The sequence below is a fragment of the Rana temporaria genome, chromosome 9, assembly GCF_905171775.1.
Source record: "Rana temporaria chromosome 9, aRanTem1.1, whole genome shotgun sequence".
Taxonomy (NCBI): Eukaryota; Metazoa; Chordata; class Amphibia; order Anura; family Ranidae; genus Rana; species Rana temporaria.
The window spans coordinates 34,150,818-34,175,158 of NC_053497.1; the positions used below are offsets into that span (position 1 = coordinate 34,150,818).

The following is a 24,341-nucleotide window of genomic DNA, read 5'->3' on the forward strand; positions in this document are numbered from 1 at the left end:
CATTATTATTCTGGTGACCTATAGGTGAAGGCGGATCACTTCTTTCTCGCACTTTGGCTATTTTGAAGATTCACAAGCACTTTAGCATTTGCACTTTTCCCTGCGATTTGGGATTGGATTATTTGCATTTTGCACCTGGACTTGATACAACACTGGATCCATTTTGCACTTAACTATTTATTTGCTGGACATTCTTTTAAATTTTTTTTTTTTTTTTATATTTTATTTATTTTCCACGGCATTTGGCACTATTGTACTTATAGAGTTTAGACTATAATCTGTTTGTTTTTTCACATAGATTTGGGTACACAGTTACACTGTGTACTACTCAAACGCACATTGTGACACGCATCCACTATTTTGATATAGCGCCCCTCACCTCACTATACAATATATGCAAGTCAGTCACCTGATTTTATTTGGGAGCAGCTTCACTCAGTTAGTCACTTGATTTATCAAGTATATAATTTAGTGTAATTCATTTGGCGCGAGATTTATTTTTCCTGTTTCATCCTATGTACAGGGTGACATTTCCATTTGAGACTGTTTAATGTCCCATGTAAGAAGAGAGGATACTGTAAAAGGTAACATGGTATCTATGTGATCATTCCATCGAGTGCCCGCCGGACCGGCTGATTGGCTCCCCCACTAGCCAATGGGAGCACGTCCACAAAAGCGAGTTCCAGAGCCGACGTACAGCTACGGTGATTCGCGAGATCGTGCCACCTTGCCGCAGTATAATGGTGGCTGGTCGGCAAGTGGTTAATGCTTGCTAATAGCCTGCTTTCTTTTATTGCCAACCTCTATATCACTTATGAATACGTTAAAGGGAATTGGTCCGAGGATAGACCTTGGGGTACCCTGCTTACCACTCCAGTACTCACTATTTATCACCACCCTTTGAATGTGCCCTCGTAACCAGTTATCTATCCAAGTACATACTCTATGATCGATGCCAACAGATCTTAATTTGTAAAGTAAACAATTATTGAAACTATTGAATGCTTTTACAAAATCCAGATACACCACATCTGGTTTGTAAATATATAAAACTGTTGCGTTTCAAATGCCGTTTTATGCATTGACATAACTCCTTAGACCCAGTCTATCCAGACAGTATGGTATCTGCTGACTTGGCAACATAGACGGGCAGCTTAACTCTTTAGTATAGCACAGAAGTTGACATTAACACAATTAACACAATTTAGAGGAAGTTTTTCCAGTATTTTGATGCATAGAAAGACAATGGGGTTGATTTACTAAAACTGGAGAGTGCAAAACCTGGTGCAGCTGTACTTGTTAGCCAGTCAGATTCTAACTTCAGATTGTTCAATTAAGCCTTGACAAAAAAAAAACCTGTGTAGCGGGTGCCCTGCATATCCCGCTGCCTGGCCAGAGTCTTCTGTGAGGGAAAAAGTTCCTGTCAGTTTCTCCCTTTTTTCTCCTCACACAGATACACAGGGCTGCTCACTCTGCATCCTTCCCTGTGTCCCTATTGGCAGGAGGAGGAGAGCCTATTACAGGAGCAAAAGGATTCTGGGATATGCAGTCCCCATCTAAAACAGCCCCATAGCTTTCTATGGAGACAGAACTACAATAGCCAGCCTGCTCTGGGGGCAAATGAACTAGAGACTCCATCTTGCTGATCTGAGAAGATTTCTCCGACTACACGGGGCAGAGGAAGCGATTAGACCAATGGGAGATGTGCTGCCTCCCAGGTCAGTCCACTGCATGATTTCAGGCATCCACAGCCAGTCAGGACATCCAGTCTGAAAGAGGGGGATCCCAGGTGCATATCAAGACGCACCTGCACCGATGCGGTGAAGAGTTCCAGTGTGAGGTGACCAGTTGGGTCTCTAGAAGAGCCTGCCTGTTCCAGAACAGTCATTTTTAGGCCACAATCACAGGATTGGGTGAGAGAGCTTTTCACCCATTTGCAGGAAATAAGGACACTGCACACAGACAGGGTTATATGGACACTGTATACAGACATCATTGCTGTTAGTCATCTTGCTGACACTTCTAGTGCCACAGGGCTAAAGAATAAGGCCATACATTCACAGAGACACTGTATACAGACACCATTGTCCTTTCACCTTGCTGAGGAAGATCCTGCATTCTTTAATCTGGGCAAGTTATGCTGTTTGGCCCTGCTTTTCATGAGTTTAAGTGCACCAACGAGAGTGGCTAGCTGAAGATACAAAGCCTAATTTTTCTTCAGAAGGACTGAGTCCACGCCGAGGGAGCTGACATTTCCCCTCGGCGTGTCTTCTGGGTTCGCGGCTCCGCTGCAGGGCCTGCAAGGTCTGGCAGCGTCTCCCGGATCTTCACAGCCCATGCGTCACTGGCGTCAGCGGCTGCATGCAAAGTGAATATACAGGTTTAGGAGACATTCATTGTACCTACAGGTAAGCCTTATTATAGGCTTACTGTAGGTAAAAATACAAAAAAAAGGGGTATATAACCACTTTAAACAGGATGGGCGATCAGAGAAATATTCCAAAATTATATTAGTAAACAAGTTGCAGTGGCCCAAAACCACCACTAGCTGTCAGCATACCACAGAAAACAGATAACCTAATGCAGTCCAATATAAAACATAACGATTACTGTGGAACCTCGTATTGCGAGTAACACGGTTAACAAGCGTTTCGCAATACGAGCACTGTATTTTTGAAAATCCTAACTCGGTTTGCGAGTGTTGTCTCACAACACGAGCAGGATTCAGGCCAAAGTGGTGTGCAGTACCGCGTTTGGCCTGAGGTGGGGGGCCCGGAGCCGACTGGCGCAGTTCGAAAATGCTCGGAAAGACTAAATTCCCGAGGTTTGTCGAGGTCAGCCAAGCTGTCCTCGGGCCTTTATGCCTGTTTCTGAGGCTCTCCGGCACCCCGCCCCACCTCTGGCCGCATGCGGTATTGCATGCCATTGAAGTCAATGCAGAACAAATTATTTTAGTTTCCATTGACTTCAATGGGGAAACTCGCTTTGATATGCGAGTACTTTGGACTACGAGCATACTCCTGGAACAGATTATGCTCGCAATCCGAGGTTCCACTGTATTTGAAAGTGGGGCAGAACAAATAATACTTCTATCACTACTATTTTGCAACTCAGCTTTGCAATATCCAATTTGTCACCAAGGAGTAAGAGAACTGACATGCATAGATAAAAATATGCTCAGCAGTGGCTTTCTGTTAATGCTATTTTGGTGTGGTGTAGATTTAATACACCTTACTATTCTTGACGTTTCATTATGCTGTGACGTCCCGTCACCTGGCCTGCTATGCAATGTGTGGAATGTCAGATTGTGTTGGTATGTTGTTTATTGCAGTCTTGTCTTATGATGGGAAGGTGTGGCTTTGGAGCTGAAGAGGTTTGAACTAGAATTATGAGATTGCAGAAAAGCCGGAACTTGTAGTTTCATCTTGCAATAAAGGGACTTTTTGAGACAATTGTTTTCTGTCTACCAGCAGTGTCAATGAGTTCTTCTTCTATATGGATCCCTGCAGGGCTGGACTTGGACAGAAATTTGGCCCTGGACTTCATCCAGACTGGCCCACTTTGACAGGTCTCTCCCAGGGTGGCCGGACAACTCCCGCACCCCCCCGGTCACCCAAGCCCCCTCTCCCTCTTCACTAGCCACTAGCCGTTCTACTTTATTAGAGTAGAACGGCTGGTACTGGTACTTTTATAGGCAGTACCAGTGGGGAAGCTAGACATTATTTTACCCGGGGCAAAGAATCAGTTCGGTGCCCCCCCTTATGGGACAAGATTAGGCAGACGTGAGAAACTCCCAGGCCATAGCTGTTGAGTCAGCTGTCTGCCCCCCCCCCCCCATGCACCTCTTTCGTCCCCAATGCTCCTCTGCCGTCCCCCTGCTCCTCCGGTCCTCCCCTGCTTCTTTGTTTCCCCCAGGTGAGCGTTGCGGGGAGGGAGAGACAGAGGAGCAGAGGCTCCTGAAGCCAGCCCACTGAGCCATCGGCCCACCGGGAAACTCCCTGTAGTCCCAATGGCCAGTCCATCCCTGGATCCCTGGCATTCACAAGATACTATCATATGGACATTACTGGCTATATACAACAGGGTGGGGGCAACCAAAGTTAGGACCACACCTTGCACCCATCAGACTGCATTGGGTGCTCAAGTAGTAAAACCTCAAGTTTGAGCATTGTCATGGGGGAGGAAGGGAAGTGAGTCACATGGTCTAGGTGAACGGAACAGTGGGGAAGAAAAGGAAAGGTGCGTGTTTACAGATGGGAAGGCTGGATGTTGGGAATACTTGCCCTGTATGGGCAAGGCATGGGTTGACCTTAAACCTTACATTAGACATGTGCAGTTTTCGTTTTGTTCCGAATTGAAATTCAGACAAATTTTTCGTTGTTCGGAAATTTGGATGTATCCAAATTTATGAATTACAATAGTAACAAATTTAAACAAATTCAAAATAACAAATCAAAATTTCAGACAAAATTCGATATCGCATAGTTATCAAATCGAATTCGAATTTCAGAAGAGAATAAAATGGAATAGAAAATAAAAAAGTAGTATAGTAGAGTAAAACACAACAGAATAGAAAATAAAAACAATAGAAGATAGAATAGAAAATAAAAGAATAGAGTAAAACTAAACAAAATAGATTAGAAAATAAAAGAATAGAATTTAAAAAAAGCAATAGAATAGAGAGAATACTATCTTACAAAATTCAACTTTCAAACAGCCGAAATTAGATTTTTTGAGATGTTATCTCCCCTTTTTAGAGAAGTTCCTCCTCTAGTGATGTCAAGGGTATAGTGAGTGCTCACATAAAGGCCAGCCCATAGCTGGGCAGAGCTATGGAATGGACATTAGGAGAGACTGGTATACTAAGGAAGGCACCTTGATCCTACTTGGTGAAGGAAGCTGAATACTGTGTACTTAGTGTGGCACCCTATAGTAGTGTGCTAGAGAGAATAGGTAAATTTAAGCAGGCCTGGCTGGTTGCTAGGCCTGTTTGTTTTCATTCTGGGCTGGGAGTGGCTCAGGGTAGGGGGAGGTGGAGCCACCTGGGGTGTTTTAAGAGCCCTGACCAATCCACAATCTGGATTGGCAGAGGGCAGGCCTCCTTAAATACCAACTGGGGAGGAGTTGTCAGGTGGAAGAGCTGGAGTGAGAGGGTGCGGAGGCTGTCGGGGCCCTCGGGGGAGCTCCCCAGTCTAGGGGGTGACCTTGGGACTGGACTCGGGTGCAGTCGGGACCACTTTCAGGAACACATGAAGTGGTCCTGGACCGGAGGCACAAGAGAGAGCAAGGAGAGGACAGCGGGAGAGAGTACTACTAAGAGACTCCAGGGAGGACAACTGGTCGCAGCCAGGAGGGCTGGTGAGTGAGCCACAGTCAGGAGGACTGGGGAGGCACGCCTGAGAGGACTGGGAGCTTGCAGTCTGAGATGGGTGCAGAACCAAAAATTTGGATTGTGGAGGAAGGGGCAGTAGAAAGAGGTAGCTGCAGCCAGGAGGGCTGGCAGTGCCTGAAGAGGGATCAGTAGCCATAGTAGTGCAGCTAGCACAAGCACTTTTTCTGCTACACCATTGGGGCCCATGGTCCCAGCCTGCAAAGGGCATTTGCAGAGGCCTGGCTGAGTCAGTGTCAGGCCTATCCAACAAATAGTGCTAGCTGTTCCTGGGGAATCAAGTGAAGTGCTGAAGGTGACTAGGAGCAACAGTCTGTAGCAAGTGATGTGCTGGTGGAGTGAGGAGTGGTGAGCTTTAAGCAGATTTGTGCAGGAGGAAGCTGAAGGAGTATGTACAGGGAGTGTACATAGTTGTCACAAAATCAATTGCCGTTTATATTGATCCCTGCTATCCCATACTCAAGTTAATTGACTGCTTTATGTCTTGAAGTGTGTGAGAGTGAATGCAGGGCTGGACAGGGTGAAAGACAAACCACAATTCTCAGCAGCCCCTATGGGGGCAGGCCCGTTGCTACAGGACAGGCAAAGCAAACAATTGCTTGGGGCCCCGAGCTGGCCTGGGGCCCCCAACTTCCCCTTTCAGGCTGTAGCGTGGCCGAGCTCCTCTTCTTTCCTCGCTCCTCTTCTTTCCTCCTGTATATTTCATGCTATGCTGGGGCACTAGTGAATCACCTTGCCCCACCATCACCCCTTCCATCCACCCGGCTGTTGGTTTTCTGCTTGCTGTGGTTCTGCGCTATGCGTGCGGGGGGGGGGGGGGCCTCCATGTCCATTTTGCTTGGGGCCCCCTAATTCCTTCAAACAGCCCTGTATGGGGGTATCGCTACATTAGTATACATGGAAGTGATCCCAACTCTGTGATGCTCCCAAGTAGAGGAGTTGTTATAGGAAGATGGCTTACAGATTATGTGCTGGCAATCCGCACCTAAATGACAGCTACAGAATGTCTGCTTCTGTGTATAGCATTCTGTGCCAAAGAATTCTTTTACTATATCAAATGTAATGTCAGATAACACGTCCATCTTTGAGAAGTTACAGCGAAGTAGGGTGATGACCAGACATCCCCGGTTTCCGGGGACAGTGCCTGGATTGAGGACACTGTCCTCGGATCAAGTCTGTCCCCGGTTTTGTCCCCGGGTTTGGATTTGAACAGGGGCTGGGGCAATTTCAAAGACAGTCAGTGCAGAATTAATAAAAAAAATAATGAATTACACACCCCCGCTCCTCCGCTCTTACTAGCTTAGGGGGGTCTATTTTTTTCCATTATCTGTGCCCCTTTCTGATGATCAGCCACTTGCCTGCTTATCTCCCTGCCTTCCCTGGTGGAGTGATCTTCCTCCGCTCCCCACCCAGTAGTAGCCGAGGCACGGAGCGTAAGACTTGAGTGGTGGGGAGCAACACAACCATTTGCACTCAAGCGTGCTCTGACATGTTCTAACTTACACTCACTTGGGTCACAGACTAGTTGACTCAGTTGAGTCTTTATGGAGTAGGAGAAGAAATAACGTGTGTGTGTGTTGCCCTGTCGGGGAAAATGTGTGACAGGAATCTGGAGCAGCCAATAAACATCAAATTTTGCAAAAAATTGGCAAAAGTGCTTTGTTACAACATGCTTATGGTGAACATTCCATAAAGAAATCAAGTGTTTTTGAATAGCATAAGCGGTTTAAGGAATGGCAGAAAGATGTCCACGATTATGTAAGACGTGGGTAGCCAAAAGCACAAGGGACAGATGCAAATGTGGACAGAGTGTGAACGGGAATCTGTTCGGAGAAAAAGATTAGAACTCTGGCCTGACAAGTGTATTCTCCATAACGACAATGCATGATGCATGGAACGTTTGTGACTTCCTAGCCCAGATATCCATTCCAAACCACCTTATTCCCCTGACTTATCACCCTGTCTCTTTTGGCCATTTCCAAATGTAAAAAATGCCTCAAAAGGACACAGATTTGATGACATTGCAGACATCCAGAGTGCCGCAATTAAGATACTCTGCAGCTTTTTCTGAAAACGAATTCCAGGCATGTTTCCAGCAATGGCACAGTCATCTAGAAAAGTGCTTCATTTAAAGGGGTTGTAAAGGTTTGTTTTTTATTTTCTAAATAGGTTCCTTTAAGCTAGTGCATTGTTGGTTCAGTGGAAACTCAACAGGGATGTAGTCCCGAGGGAGGGGGCGAGCACACTGACTAACCCCCAGCCAGAATGGCTCGGGTGATGGGGGCAAGCTTATTGAGGAGAAACAGTGAGAAATTCAGACAAAGAAAAAAACATTAAGGCCCCTTTCACATTGGATCTGTAGCCGCGGTGGCAGTATATCGCCGTTAAAAATAGCGGCGCTATACCGCCGAGATTGCCACGGGAATCGGCCGCTAGCAGTGCGGTATTAACCCCTGCTAGCGACCGATAAAGGGTTAATACCGCCCGCAATGCGGTTTCCCATTGTTTTCAATGGGAAGGAGCGGTGAAGGAGCGGTATACACGCCGCTCCTCTCACCTCTCCAAAGATGCCGCTGACAGAAGATTTTTCTCTCTCCCGCCAGCGCATCGCCTCAGTGTGAAAGCCCTCTGGCTTTCACATTGAGGGAGCTGGGCAGGAGTTTTTCAGGCGGTATAGCAGCTCTATTTTTAGCGCTGTACCGCCTGAAAAACTCCTCAATGTGAAAGGGGCCTTAGAATGGAAATCGAAGGAAAAGGTAAGTGAACCAACAATGCACTAGCTTAACCACTTCAATACCGCACGCCGTCATATGACGTCCACAAAGGGGATCTCTTATCCCGGGTGGACGTCATATGACGTCCTGTACTTTGTGCGTGATATCTGAATGATGCCTGCACCTAGAGGCATCATTCAGATATCATTTTGTTCCGGTGGCGATTCTGCGCACTATAAGAATGATCATAGCAGCGGTTCCCCTGCTTGATCGTTCTTATAGGCAGCGGGAGGGGACATCCCCCCTCCCGCCGCTTATCCACCGACCTTATGCAGTAAACACAAAGAAAAGAAAATTAGTAACTGAACAAGTGGGAGGATTCTAGGAGCCAAGATCAAATTCTGTTGTGTGCACCCCTAGGTCACTTTGAAGGATACAATTTTTAGACCACAAGCTTTGAATGTCCATAGTTTCAACAAATGTAATAAGATAAACAAGTGTATAGTATATATTACATACTCAAATGTTGACCTTAAAGGGAACTGGAAAACTGTTACTAGACTACCAGTGTTTTTATGAAGAAATGCCTGTACTTCTCTTGTGACCAAGGCTGAATTTACCATTAGGCACAGCAGGCCTGTGTTTAAAGGGTGAAAAAGCTACTTAATTTTTCCCCTCATCCTTAGAATAGAGTAATCTAATATAGGTTTATTACATATAGTCACAATATTCTAATAGCTAGATTCAGTAAGAGTTAGGCCGGCGTATCAGTAGATACGCCGACCTAACTCGGAATCTAACCTAAGTTTAAGTGTATTCTCAAACAGAGATACACTTAAAACTATCTAAGATACGACCTATCTTAGGGTGCAATATTTAGGCTGGCCGCTAGGTGGCGTTTCCATTGCGGTCGGCGTAGAATATGTAAATAACTAGATACGTCTATCCACGAACGTACGCCCGGCCGACGCAGTACAGATACGCCGTTTACGTAACGCATTATTAGGCCTAAAGATATTCCATCAAATAGTTGGAATAGTAATGTTAAAGTATGGCCGCCGTTCCCGCTTCGAAATTCGAAAATTTTACGTCGTTTGCGTAAGTCGTCCGTGAATAGGGATTTACGTCCACGTCGAAACCAACAGGCCCGTGCGGCGTACGTTGCCGCAATGCACACTGGGATATGTAGGCGGACGGCGCATGCGCCGTTCCAAAACAACGTCAATCACGTCAGGTCAAGCCCCATTAACATAAAATACGCCCCCTCAGCTAAATTTGAATTAGGCGCCATTACGCCCGCCCGATTTACGCTACGCCGCCGTAACTTAGCAGGCAAGTACTTTGTGAATCATGTACTTGCCTCGCTAACTTACGGCGGCGTAGTGTAAACACGATACGCTACGCCGCCGCAAAGTTAGGACGCCCTACCTGAATCTAGCTACAAGTCAGTATAGGACCAATAAAACAAGAAAATGCTCGGTACAAGATATGAGCCTAGAAGAAGAATTAGCATTGTATCAGGCACCAAAGGTGGGTCTACAAGCTACGGTGAAGAAAACCCTTCTCCACTCATGACAGATGCATTTAAATCTCATATGATCGTACTCAGATGGGAGGGCAGCAGTTTAGGGGAAGAATATTTTGTACCTTAAGGAGTGGGTCATGGTGAAGGTCGCATTGCCTTATAAGCACTAACGTTCCAGGACGGAACATATCTCTTCGGGATCACACAGTGACATACCTTACCCGCAACCACTGCTGATTCTGGGAGTTGGGCAACTGTAACCTCCAATAGTGGACAGGGGTGTTAAATGTACCAGGTAAAAGCTGACAGGCTTCCTTTTCAGTTGTACAATTGCATGACTACATAGTAAAAAAAAAATATGCTAAAATAGTCAAATAGTCAAACAGCCTGCTGCCTTCTTGAAACTTTGCTAGCCTAGGCTTTGCCTTGGTATGGTAGGAATCTATGCGCCACGGCTGGAATGACCACTTGGTGAAACCAGTGAAAATTAAAATAAAATATAAAATAAAACTATATATAGCAGCTCCCCAAGTTCAGGTGACTGAAGAATAAATGGAAAAGGTGAGGGAAGGGGGCGCTAAGAAATTATTAATAGTACACATAAACAATGCAATTATCCATTGTGATAAAAATAAAGTCCATATGCAATGAAAAAATATATAGTCCAATAGTGTGCAGAAAGAAATATATTCGTGATCAAAAAGTCCTTAATAGAGTAATCTGTATCTTGAATAGACAGTGAAGCCTCCACCAGATATATGACATTCACCCGACGTGAATAAATAAATTGGCTCCTTACCAACAATAGTGGACCCTTTAATTAAAAAGAGGTCAAATAAGCCTGTTTTACACAAGGTAAAGGTGGTATATGCAGACAAGGCGAATCCAATCAGCAATGTTATTCCGGGCAACAGATCTCACATCCCATCGAATATAAAAGAGAAATGCCGCAATAGTATAATACCGTTTTTATTAAAATGATAGAAATAAAAGGACAGCCAAATGGCTCCTTACTTGATCCGGTGCCAAAGTCCCGGCACTGAGGCTACTGCGTGTATTTCGAATAGAGAGAGCGGGTCTCCGTATGTCTCTGTGTGTGGCGTGCGTTCCACCTCCACCAGCATGGACCCAGAAGTAGCGTGACCAGTGTGCGCCTCGACGTACCTTTCGTAATAGATTACGTCATCAGGAAGCGTCACTGGTCACGCATAGGAAAGGTTTGCCTTGCTTACCTTTTCCCAGCTCTGGACACCAACCATATTGAAGGTAAGGGGTCTAGACCCACATGTGACTTCTGTAAAGGGACCAGAGCATATACAGTAATGAGGGGCCCTATGGGATGGTCCAAAAGAAGGGGGGTTAAGGTTTGTGTTAATTTTTTTTATTTCTGTTACAGCTGGAAGCACTTCATATACCTACATGGAGACAGTCGTTCAATTGGTCGCAGCCATCATCCATTCGGTCAACCACTCACCTGTTCATCTGGATTTCCTTCCTTGGTGACAATCTGTCATTGACCAGGTTAAGGCAATCTTCTGCTATCCATTGGGATGTGCCTTGTAAATAACTGAAGCTAAGATGTTACTGCAGCAATTTCAGCCCATGTTACAGTACCCCTCCCTACCACCTTGCAATTTTTATAATCAAGTGTTTGTTGCAGTCGTGCTATTAGGGATGGTAAAAAAAAGTGTAAAGCTTAAGGGACGAGTTGTAGTTATTTGGTCCTTTAAATGTTGGGCCTGTCCTGCTATACTGTATCTGGGCCAACATTTGGTGGTTATAATATGATGCAGTTATAAACAAAGTGGGTAACCCCATAATAAACAACATTTGGTTCAATCTATGGTTGTGCTTTATTTATGCAAAATGATAATGTTGTTTAATATTTTCATACTGTGTGAGATCCCATGAGCCATTGAGCGCATTCATAAGTGGAGATATGGTGCCAACCTGAAGAGCTGCGAAAGGAAAACAACCCGTAGGCAGGTGCAGTCTACTGTTTCCACTGCAGGTGGCACTCAACTGCATCGGCATTTCAGGGGAAGAGGAAGTCAAGAGGAACGTGGTTCCTCTATGGTTTCGTGGGTCACTGCGGAAGCTGTCCGGTTAGATGCTACCGCCACAAGCAATCTTAGGTCAAGCAGAGTCCCTGGCTCCTGGGCTTGACATGCATTTCTCGTGTGGGTAGTGAAGAGACGGGTCACTCGCCTGACAGGGATAGTGATTAGTAGCAGGAATAGGTTCCAGGCGACTAGGGAAATGATAGGGACATACTATCCTTAATGGGGAAATTCTCCATTTGGGTACAGACCAGCCAGGTGGCATTCCGCGCCTCAAGACAGACGCTGTTGGCACGTCTGAGATATGCTTTGCTACACACTGCTGTTATGTACCGTGAGTGTTCCCAGTCGGGTGACTTTCTGCCAGGTTTGTGTGAAATACAGAATTCTACATTAATACAGGTTATGTTCTCTGCAACTGGATCCTGAGGGCCAGATCCACGAAGCGCAGCGCTTCTTTACGGCCAGCGTAGTGTATCTCAGATACACTACGCCGCCATAACCTACAGCATATTTCCCGTATTCTCAAAGAATTTGCGCCGTAAGTTACGGCGGCGTAGTGTAACTGTGTCGGTGTAAGGGCGCGCAATTCAAATGGATGAGATGGGGGCGTGTTTTATGGTAATACGTCTTGACCCGACGTAAATTAAGTTTTTTCTGAACGGTGCATGCGCCGTCCGTGGGGGTATCCCAGTGCGCATGCTCGAAATTAACCCCCAACAAGCCAAGGCTTACGACGTGAACGTCATTCTACGCAAAGCCCTATTCGCGAACGACTTACGCAAACAACGTAAAATTTTCAAAATTCGACGCGGGAACGACGTCCACACTTAACATAGGATACGCCTCATATAGCAGGGGTAACTATACGCCGAAAAATGCCTTACGGAAACTACGTAAAAAAATGCGCCGGCCGGACGTACGTTCGTGGATCGCCATATCTAGCTAATTTGCTAGACGCTGAAATCGACGGAAACGCCACCTAGCGGCCAGCGTAAATGTGCACCTTAGATCCGACGGCGTACTAAGACGTACGCCAATCGGATCTAGCCCAGCTTCAGGCGTATCTTGTTTTGTGGATACAAAACAAAGATACGCCGGAGTAAACTAGAAGTTACGCGGCGTATCAATAGATATGCCAGCGTAACTTCTTTGTGCATCTGGCCCTGAGTGTTTACTGCTGCCACACCAAGCTGCACCTCCCCACAAACTCCGACTCATAGCCAACATCAAGGTGTATAGAAGAATAGAAGATCCAGATGTGGCAACCTCTTTGTACAGATCGGCAGGCATGCTTCCTCCTTCACCCCACCTATGAGCTTCAGAGTTCTGCTTCTCCATGAGAGACCGCTATGTGTTTGCTGATATTGGGGTTGGTTTACTGAAGGAACATGGACTGTTCCCTTAGCAAAGTGAATGTTTACATGAAGAGTGAACCCCCATCCTTCTCCCCTTAATTCTTTCTCTGGGTAATCCACAAGAAACATACTCACGCACCAAGAAAGCCAATGTTCTGTAGGGATCTGCTGCCACTATCTTCATTTGTGACATCAGGAGGCCAGCCATCTCTTCTGGGTTCTTGCAGCCAGCTGTCTGATGACGTGGATGTGCCATGTCATCAGGAGGCTGACTTCAAGTGCCAGGAAGAGACAGATGACTTCTTGATGATGCAACACAGACATGCGCAGTAGCATATCCCACGGCCTCCTGGGATGCATGGCATGGGTGTCCTAGGAGGCTGCAAACAAGTGGCACATGACTCTTGCCTAGGTGAGAGCCTAGCAAGTGTAGGGGGGAATTTCTCAACAAAGGTAAATAAAAAAAACTAAACCTCTTGCTGCACACGTAACACATATATATCTGTGTTGGCAAATAGGGTGGGCAATAACACACACATACTGCACATATGTGTCCATGGGAAGCAGGGCTTTCTATGCTGAGAGCCTCTGCTCTATGCTCAGCATGTTCCTCCTAATTGCAAGTCTACAGTAAGAGTGCCAGATTCTCAAAAGAGATACGACGGTGTATCTCCAGATACACCGTCGTATCTCTGTTTCTGAGCCCGGGTATCTATGCGAGTGATTCTTAGAATCATTTACGCATAGATACGTCGTAGATCCGACTGGCGTAAGTCACTTACACCGTCCGATCTTAGATGTAATTTCACGCTGGCCGCTAGATGACGTTAACGACGATTTCTCATTTGTCTATGCAAATGAGCCTGATACGCCGATTCCCGAACGTTTTTGCGCCGCCTCGTCGTCATCGTTTACGTCGTTTCCGTAAGCGTAAACTTACCCCTGCTATATGAGGGGTAAGTTTACGAAGGTCCGTCGTATGCCATGTTAAGTATGGCGTCGGGACAGCGTCGTCTTTTTCCGTCGTTTTACTAAGTCGTTCGCGAATAGGGCTTTACGTAAATGAAGCTCACGTCGGCTTCATTGACGTTTTCCGTCGTGAGCTGGAGCATGCGCACTGGGCTATTTTTCGGCCGGCGCATGCGCAAATCGATCGGCGCGGGGGCGAGCTTAATTTAAATACAAGCCGCCCCCTTTGAATTACGCGGCCTTACGCCGGGCCATTTACACTACGCCGACGCAAATTACGGAGCAAGTGCTTGGAGAATACGGTACTTGCTCCAGTAAATTGCGGCAGCGTGGTGTAAATGGCTTACGCTACGCCGCCGTGGATTCTACGAGAATCTGGCCCAGAGTGTACATTGTCAAAGGGACCTGGGTTACCTGGAAAACAGTTATAGTGCAAGTGTACACAGTCAACGTTCATCTCTAATAGTGGAGGCACGCCTTAAGGTTGAGAATTCCCCCATGATGGCCTCATCCCAGGGCTTTGATCGAAGCAGCACACAGTATAGGTACCCCATATGTGAAGACAAGATTCTGTTACAGGTGCCTAGCTTATCCCACAAGAATATCCCCCCCCCATGGCTGGCCTCCTATGAAACCCACACTTGGCACCCAATGAGGAGGGGAACATGTAGGAAGTACCACCCATCTACCCGACACGCTCAGTTCAACAGGAGATCCATGAAGAGACCTCCTGCTGAATTAGAGCAGATTGGGGTAGATGATACTTTTGTAACATCTATACCTGTTCAGTTTTATCTATATTTTTATAGTGGAACTTTCTGGGCCTATGTTGAATGAATGTATGGGCGGCCAGATGAAAATTAACTTGCATCCACATACATTAGGCTACCTCTGATCTGTCATGTTTAGGTACGGAAAAACAGGTTTATTTTTGCTATATTTCTCCCATTGGGTAGATGCACCTTTACTTCCTGTTCCACAGTCAAACAGGAAAAGAGAGGAATTCCCTGCAAATTAAAGAGGAGTTCCACCCAAATTTGGAATTTCCGCTTATCCCACTCCTCACCCCCTTACATGCCACATTTGGGCCACGCCGCGCGCGCATGCGCAGTGCCGCTCGCGCATGCGCAGTGGGTTACCCGGCCATGAAGCCGAAAGCTGTCACGGCCGGGTGCCCACAGTGACAATGAAGACGCCGGCTGGGGAGGGGGGGAGAGGAGCGGAGCACCCGGCCGGCGCGTCGCTGGAACACTGAGCAGGTAAGTGTCTGTTTATTAAAAGCCAGCAGCTACACTTTTTGTAGCTGCTGACTTTTAATAAACATACAAATTGGCTGGAACTCCCCTTTAAGGGAATCTTTTGGGGCCCTCCATGTCACCAGAACCAGTGTCCCCATTGGAAAGTTTCCCATCTATTAGTTTTCTGGGGACAACCCAAAATGTGGGATATTATTTTCTTTCACTTCCAGTAATAATGGTAAACACCTATCAGTGGCCATCGATGCCACCTATCAATGCAGCCTCATCGGTGTCCATCAGTACCGCCTCATCAGTGCCACCTATCATTGCCCATCAGTGAAGGAGAAAAAATACCTGTTTGCAAAATTTTATAACAAACTATGAAAAAAAAAAGAAAAACATTTCCCAAATTTTTGGCCTTTTTTATTTTTTCCTTTAGCAAAAAAAAAAAACAGCGGGAATTAAATACCACCAAAAGCAGGCTCTATTTGTGTGATTTTTTTTTTATAAAAATGTAGTTTGGTTACAGTGTTGCATGACCTCTTAATTGTCATTCAAAATGTGAAAAAGCTGAAAATTGGCCTGGGCAGGAAGGGGGTATAAGTGCCCAGTAAGCAAGTGGTAACATTGGTAAAATGTGTGCTGTGCCTCCCTTCTGGCTGTAATAACTTAATTAAAGAGCACTCCATAGGAGAATGCTGAGGATCTGATCCCAATGCTGAACAGGTAGGCTGAGTTTAGTAACAATACCGTCTGGTCACACAAGAGTTAATGGTACGTAGAAGTGCTTGGGTGTAGCTATAGTGACCCGAAGACTGGCGGAATGTGGAGGAACCTGCTCCTACCAATAGCGACAGAGTAAGGTTCCTATCTGACCGAAACTAGGTCCCTTTAACGTGGAACTGAGCATGACAAAAATACTTTGCAACGTGGCAGAGGATTAAGAAGTCTACTGTTGCCCTTTCCTGGGCTAGATAAGCTGTGGGAAAAATAAGCCTCTGTGGAATTTATTTATGTTGTTTAGTCATATGTGTAAAATAGGTTACAGTAGTCTTACTATCCTTTAGATACACTTAATGTCAAAGAGGCTGAACATGAAATATATTAACCTCTTCAGACCCGGGCCATTGTAAAAAGACGGCCACAAGGTGGCTCTACAATGCCAGGAGGCCGTCTTTTTACGGCCTTGGGTTCTCCAGCCACTGGTGGGGCGGGGGCGCGCAGCAGACAGGCCTCCCATCATAGGTTAGATCAGTCTGGAAAAGTACCTGCTACACAGGATTTATATAGCGCCAACAGTTTGCGCAGCACTTTTAGAACAGACAGTACAGTTACAATACAATTCAATGCAGAAGTAATAAGAGAGCCCTACTCATTAGAGCTTACAATCTAGGGGGGAGGGGCATAAGATATATTTTTTTAAAGTGATTTTTGCATGTTTTGGAGAATGCAAAATCCGGTGCCACTCTGCAGAGAAACCAATCAGCTTCCAGGTTTTTTTTTTGTCAACGCTTAATTGAACAAGCTAGAAGCTGTTTGGCTACCATGCACAGCTGCACCAGATTTTGCACCCCAACATGACTGGTTTGCAGTCATAATGGAACAGGAAGGGGCCATCCACAAACTGTTCCCCAATTGTCCAAAATGTCTTGGTATGCTGATGCCTTCACTGGAACTAAGGGGCCAAGCCCAAACCCTTAAAAACAGACCCACACCGTAACCCCCCCCCCCTCCCCGCCCTACACCAAATGATTTGAGCCAGTGCACAAATCAAGGCCCATAAAGACTTGGGTGAGAGAGTTTGGGGTGGAGGAACTTGACTGGCCTGCACAACCCAATAGAAAACCTTTGGGATGAATTAGAGCGGAGACTGCGAGCCAGGCCTTCTGGTCCACACCAGTGCCTGACCTCACAAATGCGTTTCTGGAAGAAATGTCAAAGATTCCCATAGACACACTTCTAAACCTTGTGGACAGCCTTCCTAGCAGTGGGGGATGGTGCTCAAAATTTTGGGGGGGGGGGGGGGGTGCAAACAAACGAAAAAGAAAAAAAAACATCAATTGCAGCCTCACTGTGCCCATCAAACGCAGCTACTGTGCCCATCAATTGCCACCAATGTGCCCATCAAATGCAGTCACTGTGCCCATCAAACACAGCCACTGTGCCCATCAATTGCCACTACTGTGCCCATCAATTGTCACCACTGTGCCATCAAACGCAGCCACTGTGCCCAGCAATTGTCGCCACTGTGCCAGCAATTGTCGCCACTGTGCCATACCATCAATTGTCGCCACTGTGCCATGCCATCAATTGTCGCCACTGTGCCATCAATTGTCGCCACTGTGCCATCAAACGTAGCCACTGTGCCATGCCATCAAACGCAGCTACTGTGCCATCAATTGTCACCACTGTGTCCATCAATTGTCGCAACTGTGCCATCAATTGTCACCACTGTGCCATGCCATCAATTGTCGCCATTGTGCCATCAATTGTCGCCACTGTGCCATCAAACGCAGCCACTGTGCAATGCCATCAAACGCAGCCACTGTGCCATGCCATCAAACGCAGCTACTGTGCCATCAATTGTCACCACTGTGCAATGCATGAATCGCTATGTATTGTAGACTTGAGTGATGGCGCAGAGGAGAGAGGGGGTGGTGCACCCTGTGCCCACTATGGACGCACCGCCGCTACTTCCTAGTGTAGCAAGGACCCTGACCCCTAAAGGCCTATTGGTGACTTCCAGAGTCAGGGAGAGCTGACATCCTTCTTTGTAGAGTGGGTTACCAGGCATGGTGGCTGTGATGCAAGAAGAAATGATGGGCGCCAGTCACTTTTTAAATGCGAACAAGAGATTTATTGTCTCTTATGAGAACTGTGGGAGAGAGGGTTGGGGCCAGGACACCCTTGAGTAGATATAATGTTAATTGGCAGACTCCAAGACTTCTATAGGTAGACAGCTATATAGCCTCATGCCTTGCTACAATTTTTTATTGCAGGGGATTTGTTTTTGAGTGTTGCAACACATGCATTGCAATGCAATAGTGTAAATGGGCCCAAAAGCAAGCTCTGCATTCATCCGGTCATCTCTACAATTATGTAACTTCTCTAATTTTTCTTTTTTTTTTACAATAATGTTATTAATTTAACCCCTTCCGGCCGAGCGTACGCACATATGCGTCCTCGGCTTTCGGGGGTTATACCGGGATGATGCCCGCAGCTGCAGGTATCATCCCAGTATAATTTTGTAGATCCAGCGATTGGCTTTCCAGGCATAACAACCAATGCGGCTAAAAGCCGCTCGGTTGTAATCCCAGAGGAGCGGGAGGGAACATCCCCCACCTAGGGTTGCCACCTTTTCTTCGAACCAAACCCGAACACTTTAGCAGCGCAGGGCACTTTTTTTTCGTACTATACACTATAGGATTATAAAAGACCTGGGACACCGTTGGGTGACCCAACAAAAGTAGTAATGTGGCACACATATTGGTGGCAAACAGTGGGTGCGGCCAAAATGCTCTTGCTGACATCAACGCCCAGCCTCCCAGCAATGCCAAAGCTGCCACCCGCAGCTCTCCGGACGGCAACAGATTTGTGTGCAACCATCTCAGTTACTTGGGGAGACACAGCCCTGTCTGAATAATGTGTCCGGGTTTCAGACGGATTGAAACCCAGACACATAATTTAAAACCCGAACTGTCCGGGTGAATCCTGGACAGGTGGCAACCCTACCCCCACCCCTCACAGCGTCACTTCCTGTTTACTCGGCTGCCAATGGCGCCGGTTTAAAAAACATACACAGTATTGAGAATCGCTGTTTTCGGTCTGAATACTTTGAAGTGGAAAGGAGGGATCGGGGGTCACGGGAGTACCTGTCACCACCAATTACTGTCACAAGGAATGTAAACATTCCTTGTGACAGCAATAAAAGTAATCAAAATTTTATATTACAAATATATATAAAAGTAATAAGAAAACAACATTTTTTAAAGCGCCCCCCTCTCCGCGAGCTCGCGCAGCAAAGAAAACGCATAGGGAAGTTGCGCCCGTAGATGTAAACAGTGATCCAATCACACATGTGAGGTATTGCCGCGATCATCAGAGCGAGAGCAATAATTCTAGCCATAGAGCTCCTCTGTAACTCAAGCCTGGTAACCGTAAAAAAAAAATTTAAAGCGTCATCTATGGATATTTTTTAGGTACCATAGTTTGTCGCCATTCCACGAGTGCGTACAATTATAAAGCGTGACATGTTTGGTATTTTTTTTTTCCTCTGGGAGGACCGGAAAACACCATATAGTAAATGTTATATGTAAAGAAAAAAATGTAATAAAGTTTAATTATAAAAAAAAAATGAATCTTTCACATTATACAAAAAAATTGGGCTAACTTTACCTTTTCATTTTTTTTTTATTCATGAAAGTGTCTTTTTCCAAAAAAGTTACGTTTAAAACACCACTGCACAAATACCGTGAGACATAAAATATTACAACAATCCCCATTTTATTCTCTAGGTTCTCTGCTAAAAAATATATATATATCTATCAAATGTTTGGGGGTTCTAAGTAATTTTTTAGCAAAAAATACGGATTTTAACCACTTCAGACCCGCGCTATTGACAAAAGACGTCAACAGCGCGGCTCTCAAGTGCCAAGTGGACGTCTTTGGACGTCTTTTTAAAAAGCATTACCCGCGCGCGCCACTGGGTGGCGCGCATCGGGTAAACACTGTCCCGGCGCATCGCTGAAGCGCCGATGCGTGTACCTGGCAGCCGCGATGTCAGCCGGGTACACGCGATCGTCGGTAACACAGCAGGGACGTGGATCTGTGTGTAAACACAGAGCTCCACGTCCTGTCAGGGAGAGAGGAGACCGATCTGTGTCTCTTGTACATAGGGACACAGCATCGGTCACCTCCCCCAGTCAGCCCCCTCCCCCCACACAGTTAGAACACACCCAGGGAATACATTTAACCCCTTCCTCACCCCCTAGTGTTAACCCCTTCCCTGCCAGTCACATTTATACAGTAATTAGTGCATTTTTATAGCACTGATCGCTGTATAAATGTGAATGGTCCCAAATTTGTGTCAAAAGTGTCCGATATGTCCGCCGCAATATCGCAGTCCCAATAAAAATCGCAGATCGCCGCCATTACTAGTAAAAAAAAAAAAAATCATAATTCTGTCCCCTAACTTTTGCGCAAACAAGTCACTTATTGCGATTTTTTTTTTTTTACAAAATACGTAGAAAAATACGTATCGGCCTTAACTGAGAAAAAAAAATGATTTTTTTTTTTTTTAAATGGGATATTTATTATAGCAACAAGTAAAAAATATATATATATTTTTTAAATTGTCGCTCTTTTTTTGTTTAAAGCGCAAAAAATAAAAACCGCAGAGGTGATCAAATACCACCAAAATAAAGCTCTATTTGTGGGGAAAAAAAGGACGTCAATTTTGTTTGGAAGCCACGTCGCACGACCGCGCAAATGTCAGTTAAAGCGACGCAGTGCCAGAAACTGAAATTTCGCCTGGGCACGAAGGGGGTTTATGTGCCCAGTAAGCAAGTGATTAACTTGTAAACACCAAATGTCAGAAATAGGCTCAGTCATGAAAGGGTTAAAAATAACAATAGTCATAATAATAATAATAATAATAATAACAACAATAATTAAATAATAAACCTTAGACTGTAAGCTCCATTTCAGACAGGGACTGATGTGAATGATCAATATATATATATGTAAAGTGCTGCGTAGATTGATGGTGCTATATAAGTACGTGTAATAAAGAAATAAATAAAATATGATGATAATGATGATGTTGGACTGGATGCAGTTATCACTTCTGTCACTAGATGTCGCTCCTCCAGCAGCCTGTGCTCATCCACCTGCTCACAGCACTGAGCACAGCCCATCCAGCCTCCTCCATTGTTTGCATTCACCTGCTATGCATTGACACAGGATGGAGCTGCTCCATTCCCAGCCTTCCCATCACCACCCCCTCTGCACTCAGCAATCCCCGCCAAGACTACACCTCCCAGAAGGCTCTGCTCTGCCAGGGGAGGACCCAGCTCACTGCCTGTTCCTGAGCAAAGGTTGTTCATTAGGGAAGCAGGTTGGGGATATCCAGGGTTACATGAGATCAGATAGGAGGAGAGCAGGCTGACTACTAATCCACATTTCAGAGGAGGGCAGGGCTAATTGCATCTCTAATTAGACTTTTTTTTTGGGCCATTGCAATTATGTGTCCTGATGATAGGGATGTTTCTTTCCATGACTGTCCAGCTCAGCCAGTTAACCCTTAACTGTAGTTACTCTGTGTCCGTGATCAGGACGGGTTTTGTCCCAGGACATTTTACTATTAGGGCTCATTCACATGTGCTTCCCCTCTGAAAAATGATCCGTGGTGGATTGCTTTTCAGAGGGCATTTGATACACTGTAAATGCTGCCCCATCACGTGTATTGCATGCGACTGCAGGGCAGCCCCATGTTGCGCTTGTCGGCGGTGTGAGACGCTGTTTACTTTTTGCCATTACGTGTGTACAGACCTGAATGGTTGCATGCTCTGGCTCCAGGGGGGTGGGGGGAAAGGATGAGCTCTGGCGTGTTCGCATGCTACACGTGCAGAGCCCGCCAGGAAGTGTGCACGGCGCTGCGCTAATCACAGCCAGGGAGACATTTCCCGATGCTCGGCTGCAGGGATCGTGAAATGTCTCCCTGGCTGTGATTAGCGCAACGCCGTGCACACTTCCTGGCGGGCTCTGCACGTGTAGCATGCGAACACGCCAGAGCTCATTCTTAGTGGGGGGTAAAACTGCAGCTGAAATACCTGGTTCTACCACCCCCTAGCCACACACGTGAACAAAGCCTTAGGAAATCCTGATTTTTTTCCTTACATCCGCCTATTATTATTACCTTTCCACAGGCACGGGGGCTCGGGAGCGAGCCTGCACAAGTACCCCCCTAAGCAAGCAGCTTGCTATGGAGGGGAGGAGCACAGGTGGGGGACCCTGAAAGAGGATGGGGACTGCTTTGTGCAAAACCATTACACACAGCAGGTAAGTAGGGATGAGCTCCAGTGTGTTCGCATTGTACACGTGCAGAGCCCGCCAGGAAGTGTGCACGGCGCTGCGCTAATCACAGCCAGGGAGACATTGTCCTGATGCTCAGCTGCAGAGATCGGGAAATGTCTCCCTGGCTGTGATTAGCGCAGCGCCGTGCAGACTTCCTGGCGGGCTCTGCACGTGTACAATGCGAACGCGCTGGAGCTCATCCCTACAGGTAAGTATAACATGTTTGTTATCTTTTTTTTCTAAAGGTTTACAGTCATTTTAAGGTAAAAATCTTCTGCCAGTGCATCCTGCAGCATCAGCGGTAAGTAAAAAAAATACTTACCTTTGCCCTATCTCAATCCATTGCTGTGTCTGAGATCAGCGGCTCTCTCCCTCCTCACTGGACATGGAGGCAGCAGTGGGAGCCATTGGCTCCTGCTGCTGTCAATCACAGCCAGTGAGGAGGGGGAGGGGCTTAGCAGCTGTCTCTGTGTGTGCATTTACGACTGCCCCCATAGCAAGCTGCTTGCTATGGAAGCACTCAGCAGGGGCGAAGAACCAGAAGCGCTGGCAGGGGACCCCAGAAAAGGAGGATCGGGGCTGCTCTGTGCAAAACCATTACACAGAGCAGGTAAGTATAACATCCTTCTTTAAAAAAAAAAAAAAACTTTACAATCACTTTAAAGTAGCAATTTTCTTTTTTTCATTTTGGATACAGCAAGAGAGGGTTATAACCCCTGTTTTTATTTTTTTGTCCTGTGTACTCATTGGGGAGCTCCCTCTTCACTTCCTGTCACATAGCCACAACAGGAAGTGAGAGGAAATCCTGGTTCTCACCGGAACTAGTGTCCCCATTGGAAAATTAACCTTCAATTCCTGTTCTGGTGTCAACCCAAAATTTGGGATTTTCTTTCACTTGCTATGATAACAGTAAACGGGAGGAATCGAGAGGATGAATGCAATAATCACATGTAAACTCCGACAGGCTGGTTATACCCAAGTTGATCGATCGATTCGCGTAGATTCAGTCTGCCCATACGTGGTTTGAATCTCTTAATTCTAACCATCTATGGCAGGCTTAAAGGGGTTGTAAAGGATAAAAATGTTTTTCATAATAAGCATCCTTTATCTGCAGACATTCCTCTTTTCACTTCTTCATTGTTCGTTTTTGCTCAGAAGTTGCTCTATTTCTTCTCTGTTCTGTTCACTTCCTGCTTGTCTGATTTTACTGACCACCGTGACGGGAGGGTTTACTGCGGTGGTCAGTGACGTGCTCACCCCCTCCTGGGAACTACATCTGTGTGGCAGGACGCTCTTTACGTGTTAGAGACTTCAAGGAGGTGTGAATTACTGGGCGTGCCGCAATGCATACTGGGAAATGTAGTTCTTACATGAACGAGCGATGCAAACCAGGAAGTGAATGAGAGAACAGAAACTAGAACGCAGGAGGTGATATAGATGAAGGAATTTAATAGATATTTACTCGTTTTTTAACAGAATCATTACACTATTCTGTCTGTCTACCTTGCAGACATTAATTTTAGGCAAAGATTTTTTTCCCTTTACAACCCTTTTAAGGCTGCTTTCACACCTACGTATTTTCAGCTGCAATGCTTTGCGGCAATTTTATCTTGGCATGTTAAGTATGACGGGCAGCACCGCCGTGATTGGCAGTCACATGATCAGAAAGCTTTCGGGTAGCCGCTGGCAACTGTGCCGGGATCGCGCAGGGCAGGTGCTCTCGGCACAGCATTATCAGCGCTATTGCACGCAAATATGCGACCACTTGGCACCAAGGAGTTAATGTAAAGTCCCCTATTTCTATTTGCATAAAAGGCAGGGGGCGCAGAGAACATATTGCCTCTTAAATGCCTGTGGCCGGCTCTAAACTGCCTCTGGAAAGCCTTTTTTATATGGGCGGTGGTAAAATCAGGCCCTTGAGCCGCAGTTTTACTGCATACCACCTGTCAAAGGGCTCATGTACGTGTGTTTTGATCTTTAAAGGGCGATCTGTGTTCAGATTGCTCTTCAGAGA

The 24,341-nt window shown here is 46.1% G+C and overlaps 1 protein-coding gene and 1 long non-coding RNA gene across 3 annotated transcripts in view; both read left to right on the forward strand.

Moving 5' to 3' along the window:
• The window catches only part of LOC120913285, a 38,254-nt gene extending 26,783 nt beyond the window's left edge, over nt 1-11,471 (forward strand). The window contains exons 1-2 of one of the 2 annotated variants that reach the window (XR_005743495.1): nt 10,658-10,894; nt 11,025-11,471. This is a non-coding gene — a long non-coding RNA (uncharacterized LOC120913285). Of the gene's footprint in view, nt 1-10,657; nt 10,895-11,024 lie in introns of those variants that run through there. The other variant, XR_005743496.1, reaches the window with a different exon arrangement.
• Nucleotides 11,472-21,279: 9,808 nt separating this feature from the next.
• MAP3K10 (mitogen-activated protein kinase kinase kinase 10) overlaps nt 21,280-24,341 on the forward strand; it is an 89,160-nt gene continuing 86,098 nt past the window's right edge. The window contains exon 1 of the mRNA XM_040323137.1: nt 21,280-21,348. The gene's annotated coding sequence lies outside the window, so the exon portion shown is untranslated. The remainder of the gene's footprint in view (nt 21,349-24,341) is intronic.